Raw genomic sequence first — 10,766 nt, 5'->3', positions numbered from 1 at the left:
TTAGTTACTTTGTGACCAGAATGAATGAAGTCTGTTGTGAGTAGCCTTAAGAATAAGGGAGAATTTGTTTTTCAGCCCTATTTTTTCTTATGCAATTAATGAATTTTCTGTTCTTGTTGTGAATTCTCTGTTTCCTAACTACTTACTGCTAATCAAAACTCTAGAGCAATTGGCAGCTCTCTAGATCTCTAAACTTTTGAGCATATATCATACTGATTTTATTTTCTTTTTGAAACTTCCTCAAGAGCCAATAATGGTCTAGTTTGCATGTTACTTTTACTATCAAGATGAATAACTGTGGTCTGGAAGTCTCTTTGGAATTTTTAGTATTTTTTGTCCTCTATTTCTTAGGTTCACATAATTCTTACTCTTTGGTGCATTTCTTGTTTTCTTGGTCTTGTCCTCCAGGACAGTTTTTGGAAGATGGTACATACTTTATATGCCCCAGTACAGGGGAATGCCAGGGCCAAAAAATGGGAATGGGTGGGTAGGGAAGTGTGTGGGGGGGTATGGGGGACTTTTGGGATAGCATTGGAAATGTAATTGAGGAAAATACGTAATAAAAAAATATTTATAAAAAAAATAAAATAAACATAAAAAAGAAAGTATTGAGGAAGGACCAGTAAAAAAGTGTCTTTGTTCTATAGTCATTTATAATTGCTGTTTTGTTAGGTTTACAATTTTAGGGTTGAAGACCTTTGTTTTAGAATATTAAAATATTGTCTCAGTGTCTTTTTTTTTCCAATTGGGTTTTGTAAGTCAATATAACTCCTTATTTTAAAAAGTACTGAAATTTTACAGTACCCCATTACATCTTGGTGCTGTGAATTCATTGTATGCTTTCAACCTAGAAATGTAAGTTTTCCTAATTTTATTTTATTTTATTTCATTTTTTGTTTTTTAAAAATCCTTTATTGACAAATTGATTACTCAGTAGAACACACCCACTGGATTAACAATACAACTTGAATCTTCCACCTTCCCTTTCCAACTTACACACTACAATAGTAAAAACTAAGACCGTCTCTGCCTGGAGTTCTCTATTATTCCCAGGTTCTTTGGAGGATAATGAGACAGAAAAAGTGACATCTAGAAACAGTGACTACATTTTTTTTGAAAAACTGTTCAAAGCTCGAATTTTCTTGCTTTAATTATACATATGTTTACAGTGCAACAGAGTTCAACAGATTATGGACAGTCAATAATAATCTATAATGTCACATTAATTAAACTGATCAGCAGTGAATAAAATAAAGCTCAAATGTGAAAGGCAATTCACGATATAATAGTGAAATGACCATAACCTTTAAACACTTTGAAAATTGGAATAACATTAAAAAAAACCACTTGATTTGATAACTCCTAAGTACCTCACAAATTCTCTCAAAGCCTTGCATTGAGCATTTCCCCCTGTCATCTCCATATTCTCCTTTTATGCAATACTTACTAGAAACTTATTAGGTTTTCTAAAGTATTTTTCAATATCATATCTACAACTTTTCTATAAGGCACTTTAAAATTACTTGTATGACTTGTATTGTGAATGCATACATGCGTGCGTGCATGCGTGCATGTGTCTGTGTGTGTGTGTGTGTGTGTCTGTGTGTGTGTGTGTGTCTGTGTGTGTGTCTGTGGGTGTGTGTGTGCCTGTGTGTGTGTGTCTGTGTGTATGTCTGTGTGTGTGTCTGTGTGTGTGTCTGTGTATGTGTGTCTGTGTGTGTGTGTGTGTGTGTGTGTGTGTGTCTGTGTGTGTGTGTGTCTGTGTGAAGGTGGTTGGAGAGGCCAGAGGTATTAAAATCTCTTAGAAGTAGAGTTACAAGTAAAAGTTTCAAATAATTGTGAGTAGGCAGATGTGGATGCTGGGAATTGATCTTGGCTCCTTTGAAAGGTAAGTATACATTTTCCTCCTTTTCTTTTTTCCCTTTTATTCAGATGTTAGGTCTCTCTTGGGGTGAGACTCAACTTAGGGCAGTCATTGCTTAGCCATTCCCTAGATCTCTGTTCCACATTTATCCTTGTAACATTTATACATGTAAACAGGATGTATTTTGTGAGTGGATTGGCATCTCTCTCACTCCACTAAAAGTTGTCCCTGGCTACAGGAGATGGTCTCTTTAGTCTCCATATCCCCTGCTGGTAGAAATCTAAGATAAAGTCAGAATGTTAGACTCCAGGAAGCCCCCATGTCCCACAGATGCCTCTCCCAGCTGCAAACATGTTAACCAATCTACCAGCTTTTTTGATTATGCAAAAAAGTGTAACTTTACCTATTTCTGCAATTAGCATTATTCTCTTAGCAGTGGGTTTCCTTACCAGTTCCCCAAAGTCCTTCTCTGCCACATAGCTGTTGGCCACCATGTGTTTACCCTCCATGCTGATCTAGGTAAAAGGACATGGCTTTTTCTGTCTCCCATTTTTCTCCTTGTGGTGGTGCATTTTTAGGGAACATCCTTGCCATCCTTTTATTGATATTCACAGAAAACACTATTTTTTCATTTAGTATTTTAAATTATTTTAATTTAAATAATTCAATTGATGATCTAAGTTCAGTTTAATATCACTAACATCAGTTTTTCTAGTGAAAATATGGTTTATAAAAAGGTGACTCTATTTAGCCAACTATAGTGCATCTGAGGTAGAATTAAAAATACAAGTCAACAATGCATCTCTTTTCCTTTCATACTATAATTTATACTATATTTATAAAGAAATATCATTGGTTTAATTATTTAATTAGAGTAATACTGTTCTTTTAATCAAATATAAGAAGCAAATTCAAGCTTTTACTTGTCCAGTGGCAGCACAACCTGAAAACCCCTAAAAAAATAAAATCAAAATAACACACTCATCTGGCACCCAGTTCCCTCTCTCCATCTTCCTGTTATGATTCTTTTATTCTCCCTTCTATGTGAGATTCAAGAATCCTTAATTGGGGAGAGAGGGGGCAATGGGTGGTATTGAGGACCAGATGTGAATAGGAACAGAAGGAATGGCCAGATGGCCATGAGAATGAATGGAAATATACAACTGATCTGATTGGGGTGGTAAGGATCATCTCCCAGATGAGAGAGAGACCTGAAATAGTGGAGGCACCTAAGAATCAGTGGGATTGTTCTCAGCTGTAACTCACAGCATTGCGGGTATGGAACCTGAAGACGCCATGTCCCATAGCCAGGCAGGAAGCCAATAGAACAATAGGAACACCAACCCACCCACAAAACTTTCCACACAAAACTTATCCTGCTTACAAGAAATGCATAGAGGAGAATGGAGCAGAGACTAAGAGAATGGCCAACCAATAACCCATCCAACTTGAGACCCATCCAGGGACAAGCACCAGTCTTTGACCAGTGATATTCTGTTATGCTTATAGGACAGGAGTCTAGCAAGGATATCCTTTGAGAGGCTCTATCCAGCAACTGACTCAGAAAGATACAGATACCCACAGCCAAATAGTGGCTGGAGCTTGGAAATTCTTATGGAAGAAGATTGTGGCTTCTAAGGGGATAGGAACTCTTTAGGAAGACCAACAGATCTTCATCAACTAGTCTGGCCCCTCGGGGATCTCAGAGATTGAACCACCAACCAAAGAACATACATGGACTTTACCTTGGCCTCCCCACACATACATAACAGAGGTGCAGCTTGGTCATCATGTGAGTCCTGAATAACTGGAGTGGATCCTTTCTCAAAAGTGTTTGCCTTTCTATGGGATATATTCATCTAGCTGGGTTGTCTTGGATGGTCTCAGTGGATTTGATGCATCAGGGTTGAGGGCTACCCAGGGGGGTAATACACCAGGTCAGAGGAGAAAGGGAAGGGAAGGAAGGGAGAATTGTGGGTTGAGGTGACCTGTAGGTTGGCATTGAGTGGCATGTAAAGTGACTAAGTAAAATAATAAAAAAGTAAAAATAAATAAATAAATAAATAAATAATAAAACAACATCTTGCCTAGACTCTTCACATCTTTTCCCAGTTACCCATGGGATTTCAATATTTTCAGTCTAAACCAATAAAAATAGTGACTGGACATATCTATAAGGAGATAAAAAACAGTAGACAAATTTTATAAGTAATTCTTTGGAAACATTTAAGATGGCTGTATGTCTTAATTATTAAAGGAAATGGAATACATCATATGACATTAATGTAACTTCATAAGCCTATGGGATTATTCCTATGAAATTCTCACCCCATTATTTCCTCTGAATACACTCTTTCCATAATAATCATAAATGGGTACCCTATTAGAATATTAAAATAGGGGACTCTATTCATTTACTCCACAAGGCTGTATCTCTTTCAATCACCTTAGTTCCTAACCTGAGGACCCCAAGAATGAAATGGTTGTTAGAAAAAAAAAACCTTCTTAAACCTTCTTTCCATACCTTTCTCGCTTCATCTCCCTTGAGAATTCTGTTTTGTTTTTTATTCTTATCAAAAAATGCAACCTAGGAAAGGAGATGTCTTCTCTGTAATTTAGCATCAGAGTAAGCTTTCAACAAGCTAAGATTAACCTTATATTAGCATGCCCAAAGGTAGTATTATATTGAGGAAATCTAATTGCTTTGGTCAGCTTATTTTGCTTTATTAAATCATTCCTGTACATAAAGTTTAGGATAAGGAAGGTATTTAAGATTGTAAGAACCAATATAAAATTCATAAAACAGTTTTGAAAATCTTTACAAAAGATTATTGAGTTTTGTTTTTAGTAAGTTGGTTCATTGCTTAGTTAGTTGTTTGTTTGTTTGATTAGTTGGTTAGTTGGTTGGCTGATTAGTTGGTTAGTGGGTTAGTTAGTTAGTTGGTTAGTTAGTTGATTAGTTAGTCTATTTATTTGTCTTAAAATAGAAACCAAGTTAATGTACATGGATTAGTTATTTTTTAAATTTTCATAACTGACAAGCAATTTAAGGAATAAAAAGGCCATTTTAGCTCACAGTTGGAAACATTATCCATCACAGCAGCAGGCATGAGAACTGAACCATGAACCCAGACCAGAAAAGAGAGATGAGTGCTTATACTCAACTCCCACTCTGCTCTTTATATTTACTTGTTATTCTAGCCTGTGGGATGGAGCTGCTCATAGTCAAGATAGGAGTTTCTTCAATTAAACCTTTCTGAAGAATTTGCCCCCACACGCATACCCAGAAATATGTTCACATGGTGGTTACACATCCAATCAAATTGGCCATAAAGTGAGCTATAACCCCACGGCTGAGGAAGATCTATAAAGAAAATACTTTTGTTCTTATCATCATTTGTAGGCAAATATAACAGTGTATTTTGCAACAAAACAGAATGAAATGATCCAAATAATAGAAGCATAGAACTTAAAATATTGGTTGCATGGCAAGATCACAAAACTATTCACAGTAGCAAAACAAGTCTTAGAAATTCCATAAGTGAAAGTATGAATCTGCACAGTGCATGCCAATAGCCACAATATTCTCTACATTTTGAAAGTTTGAAGAATTATGTAAATACTAGAAACTCACAATTGAAGGTATACTACTCAGTCAGCTTTAAAAATGTGCAACATTACGGAGGTAAGAGGAAAATCCTTCATTGTATCATTGTAGATAGGCCCTATTTAGACTTATATGTGAACAAACCATGAAAATATTTTGCTGTTTGTATCAGACACTATCCTCTTATCAAAATGTTTTGAAGATATTTTAATGCTGGTATTCCATGATCCCATTATTTAAAAACATTGATATCCACATTAGTAACAATTGATAGTACTTTCTTATGGTCATGGTATATTGGGCTTTGAGTCCTTATTCTAGAGGTGACTGTGAAATTACCATGTGGTTTTTTTTTTCTAGACAGGAAGCCATTTAAGGGGACATTTAAAAAAAATTGTGATAAGGATGTTAAAGTATATGTCTCCACATTTGATGGCTTCTAGTGTGGCTGTGGGTGAGGAAGGAGTCAGTTTTCTTCAGAAGGATGTCCACTGGGACTTTGACCATGTTCCACTGATTATATGGGCAATACAAATTAAACCTCCTCCCCCTCATCCCCCTCCTCCTCTTCCTCCTCTTCCTCCTCCTCCTCCTCCTCTTCTTCTTCTTCTTCTTCTTCTTCTTCTTCTTCTTCTTCTTCTTCTTCTTCTTCTTCTTCTTCTTCTTCTTCTTTTTCTTCTTCTTCTTCTTCTTCTTCTTTGATAAAAGGAGGTCATAAAAGGGGTAGAAGCAAACCAGGAAGAAGTGGGGAGTCTGATTTGGGTGCATGATGTGAAATTCCCAAAAAGTCAACAAAACGTCATGCTAAAAAAATGAACAAATCAAAATAACAATACCGGAATCACAAAACAAAACAAAACCAGCCAAAATAAAAAATAAAAATAAAATAAAAAACTGTTATTTTTTCTCCTTAAAGAATTCACAATCTGTTTCATTCCATGATACAGTTGCTGGGATACACGGAATACAACACCTGAAAAAGCAGTTCTTCAAAATATGAATGCTTGATGAAGAAGTAAGAAAATCCAGTGTTGTTTTTTCACAGATGTTGGTATTCTATTAAATGTAAGAATTTATTTGTTTATATCAGTTGATTTTGCCTTCTAATTTGTTAGTTGTATAATTCAAACATTTTATACAGGAACCAATTGCTCTACTGACAAAACAGCATCCAAAGAGAGAGTTGATGTGCTTCTATCTGCTAGATTTAAAAGTACCTTTCACACAGTAGCATGCATATCCAATTCATATTTTATCTCTATCATAGAATATGAAACCATTATAATTATAGTTTTATGTGGATGTGAATAAAGAAATGGAAAATCATTGATCTATGCTTTGAAAACATGATGTCAATTATGTTATAATGAACTGTTTGCAAGCACTGCTTGGAGTCATCTTCTATGCATGATGGAGAAAGCGAAGCTGAAATTAGTGAGTTTACCTAGGTCTAAATCAACACTAAGTACAGTAACCAGAGTTCCTTAACTTAAAATATATCCTGGTTTATGTCCAAAATTGTGCTTGAACAGCACATGTATTATTATTACAATTATAATTATTATTAATAATAATGATTTAAAAGTTACTTTAAAGAAATTCCTGATGAATTTCAATGAAAGCAAAACATATGGCCTCGCTATAATGGCTCATCATTTTACCTACTATGTACAACACATAGCCCTTCTTCTCTTTCCAAATGCTCTTTTAAATGACAAGAAAAATTATATATATGATGTGGTGTGTGTGTGTGTGTGTGTGAAAGAAAAACAATACAGACAATACAGTATCCCAGAACATTAAGGAATTCTTGAAGATAGGGTGTGGTACCTGCCTGGGAGAGATTGCACCAAGCTCAATGACTTATAGCCATGCACAGGGAGCACATAAAGCCGCCCAGTAAATGGATGTTCACAGCAAACAGATCAAGAACTACTCTGAGCAGTGAAGAGTGGGAGATGAGCTGGAGATCAACAAGGCAGCTCTCTGCTAATAGCACATCTAAAGGCAGGGGAGCAGCTGCACAAAGATCCATTTTCATGGCAGCTTTCATGGCATTTTCAACAGAACAAGAGTCACTGACAGATTTCCTCAAAAGCAGTAGGGCATATGCCGAACAAATCTCAAAAGCCATGTCTAAGGGCAGAAAGGAAAGCAGAAAGGAATCAGCCATATTTTTCTGCAGAGCTTCAAAACTCAGGGCTTCTATGATCAAAACCGTTATTCATTGAGCGGTTGCCCATTCCACTAAAATACTGTTCAGCCAAAGGAACGGTTAATCTATTTTGGAGGAGAAATACACCAACAGCAAACAGAATCTCTTTAGGAGTGTGTTGCCTGAACAAATGGAGGTCATCTCAAGCAAAACTCACCAGGATAATTGTAGAATTTAGAATTATAAAAGTCATAGCATAAAACAACCAAACAGTAACTAAAACCGAAATGTCTGGAGTCTCCATGCAAAAGAATAATATTAGAACAGATTTTAAAACTTTACATTGCTATTCTAAAATTCCTGAAGCAATTAGCTTATTAAGACTGGTGTCCGCACTGAATTTTTCAAACTCTTCCATCTATGATTGTGTGATCTTATCACTTTGGGTCTCCTGGTGGGAATATGTGGTGATGCAGAAAGGCCAGTGTCCCACAGTCCTCAAATGTGCGGTCCAATTGATCCAAGGATTTCCCTCTTAAAGTCTACAGAATGACATAATTCAACCACCCTAAGGACCAAGGATTGATCAGTAGATCATATTGTCACTCATATAAATCACACTAGCAAAAAAGGAGAAATGTTGAAAATGATAAAAAAAAAACCTGTGATTTAAAAATTATTAATGCATAGTAGCATACAAAGGCACAACATTGGAAAATCCATTTTAACATGATTGCTAAAGTGAAATCCTCCAAAATTGGTTGCATAGCAAATCAATGACCTTACTGAATGGAAAGAGTTGTTCTGATGACCACTAGGACAGGCTCAGCTATCTGGGAGCTTTTCAGAGTGATCTCTTTTCCCAATTTGTAACTTGTAACATGTAACTACAAACACTGTTGTCTAATATGTTCAGAAGGGTAATCAAGTAGGTCAGGGAACCCCACATAACAGGGGAGGTTGGGATTTCCTCATCAGCTCAGCACAGTCCAAGTACAATTTTATAGTTGTCTTCCAACTAACAACAGATCTTCAGTGCAGGGAGAAGAGGGTGTTCTAATAGTGCTGGGAGTTCTGATCCCATCAGCCCTTGTTAAAGTATAGAAGAGAAACTGTGATTATAGCATTATGGTATCATAATTCTAAGTTCTTCAGGATTATTGTTCCTTTTGCTTGTGCTGCTTAGAGTCTAACCCAGAGCTTTTAAGCAATATCTCTACCACTAATCTACCACCTTTCCACTGAGTGATTTAAGACAGAATCACCATAGCCCAGGCTGGCCTCAAATACATGATTCAGATAGTCTCATCATTCAGAGTTAGAAATTCTTTTATACATCATTTCACTAAATAAGTGCAAGGCAAAAGAGACAGTCCTATGCAGTACCCCATAAACGCTAGCTCCTTGGAGCTTAGAGGCATTCTGCTTTCACCTGAATAGAGGTGACCTTCTGGCAGCTTCATAGAAAACTGAGGAACCGACTAATCCACTAGGACTCCTCATTTGTCCTGATGGTGATGCCAATGCGATAGAAGGGGACACTAATCAGAGATTTGAATCTAGAGGAGTATGGGAATCACCAGAATACACACTCCTGACAGAGTGTGCATGGCAATATCCTGCACTGATTAGTGCCTCAGGCACCAGCACCTGCCTTTGGGGTTTCTCAGAAAGAACTTTTGAGATTTAAAAAAATAATAAAATAAGCTAAAATAAAATATATATATATAATAATAAAATATTTAAATAATATTTACCTAAGAAATAAATAAAATAATAAAATATAAAAAATAAAAATAATAAGATAAGCTAAAATAAAAAATAAAATATAATAAAATTTGAGAACAAAACTAGTGGTTCTACAGTTTTAAAAGGTAGAGGTTTAATTTGAGTGATTATGTTAATATCTGGAAGATGTAAATATCCAGAATCAAAAATCTTTGGTTGTCTCTGTCAATGTCTCTCTGTCTCTCTCTTTGTCTTTCTCTCTGTCTCTCTGTCTCTCTATCCATCTCCCTTCCTCTTCTTCCTATCTTCTTTCTCCTTTCTCATCCACCCCGTCCTGTCTGTCAGATTAGTTCATCTCTAAATTCAGTTTTACTCTGTTTTTGGTTTATTCTCCCAAACTCAATTTTCAGGCTGTGTAAGAATGTAAACAATTTGATACACATAATAGAGTAATCAGCTTCCTAAATTTTGAATAAGAAAATGTAGTTAGATTCACAGACCAAAAAAAAAAACTATTTGTACATTCCACCTGTGAACACATTTTAAGAAAAAGAATTCACTTTAGACATGTCTTAATTTTAACTTAATTTCATTTTAACATCTTGTGTTTGCAAACATTTCTGAGATTCTTTCTGTAACGATTGGTTTCCATCACATTTACCAGCGAAATGAGTGTGAAGACATCGAATTGCAGGTTCTGATTGAATCTGCATTTAGTTCACTGCACTAATTGACTGCAGATTAGAGTCAAGGCATTTTTGGGATGTGTTGTATTGCATCCATGGAGACATAGTATCAACTGACACTCTCTGTCAGGGTCCACCACACTTACAGAACACAGTCTGACTGGGGAAAAGCAAAACATGATTTTGACAGTTGAAACACCTAAATATATTCATGTTCTTTAAGATCTAAACTCTCTAGGTGGGTCATTAGAAACAATACTTCAAAATCGAGACTGACAAGCCAAGGAATAGTAAGTATTATTCCATTGTTAAAGCTCAATATAGCTTCCATACCATTAAAAAATGGGGGGTTTAATCTGCTAACAAAGTGACGTTTTGATTTTTACTGTCTCTTCTCACACTCACCTCACCTTGACAATTTGTAGCAAAGAAAGAACAAATCATGCAGATAATTTGAATATTGGCTTTTGTCTTCCTTCCTGTCTGCCTTTTCTAAAGAGATAAACTGACAAGGGATGCCTTGGTTTATCCAATCTCAACCATTTCTCTATCACTTGGCATCTTTCATGAGCTCATTTATGTTAGCATTCAGACTGTTTCTCCAGTTCAATTTTACATGCAATGAATGCATTGTAATTAAAATGAAGCAAAGTATTGGTGATACCAAATCCTTTCTACTTTTTTTTTTAAAAAAAAAATATGAGGACCATTGCAACATTATTCACA

Source organism: Mus caroli, unplaced genomic scaffold (genome assembly GCF_978045245.1).
Source record: "Mus caroli unplaced genomic scaffold, Mus_caroli_1 scaffold_15, whole genome shotgun sequence".
NCBI classification, from domain to species: Eukaryota; Metazoa; Chordata; class Mammalia; order Rodentia; family Muridae; genus Mus; species Mus caroli.
Note: the sequence above shows the minus strand (reverse complement) of the source record.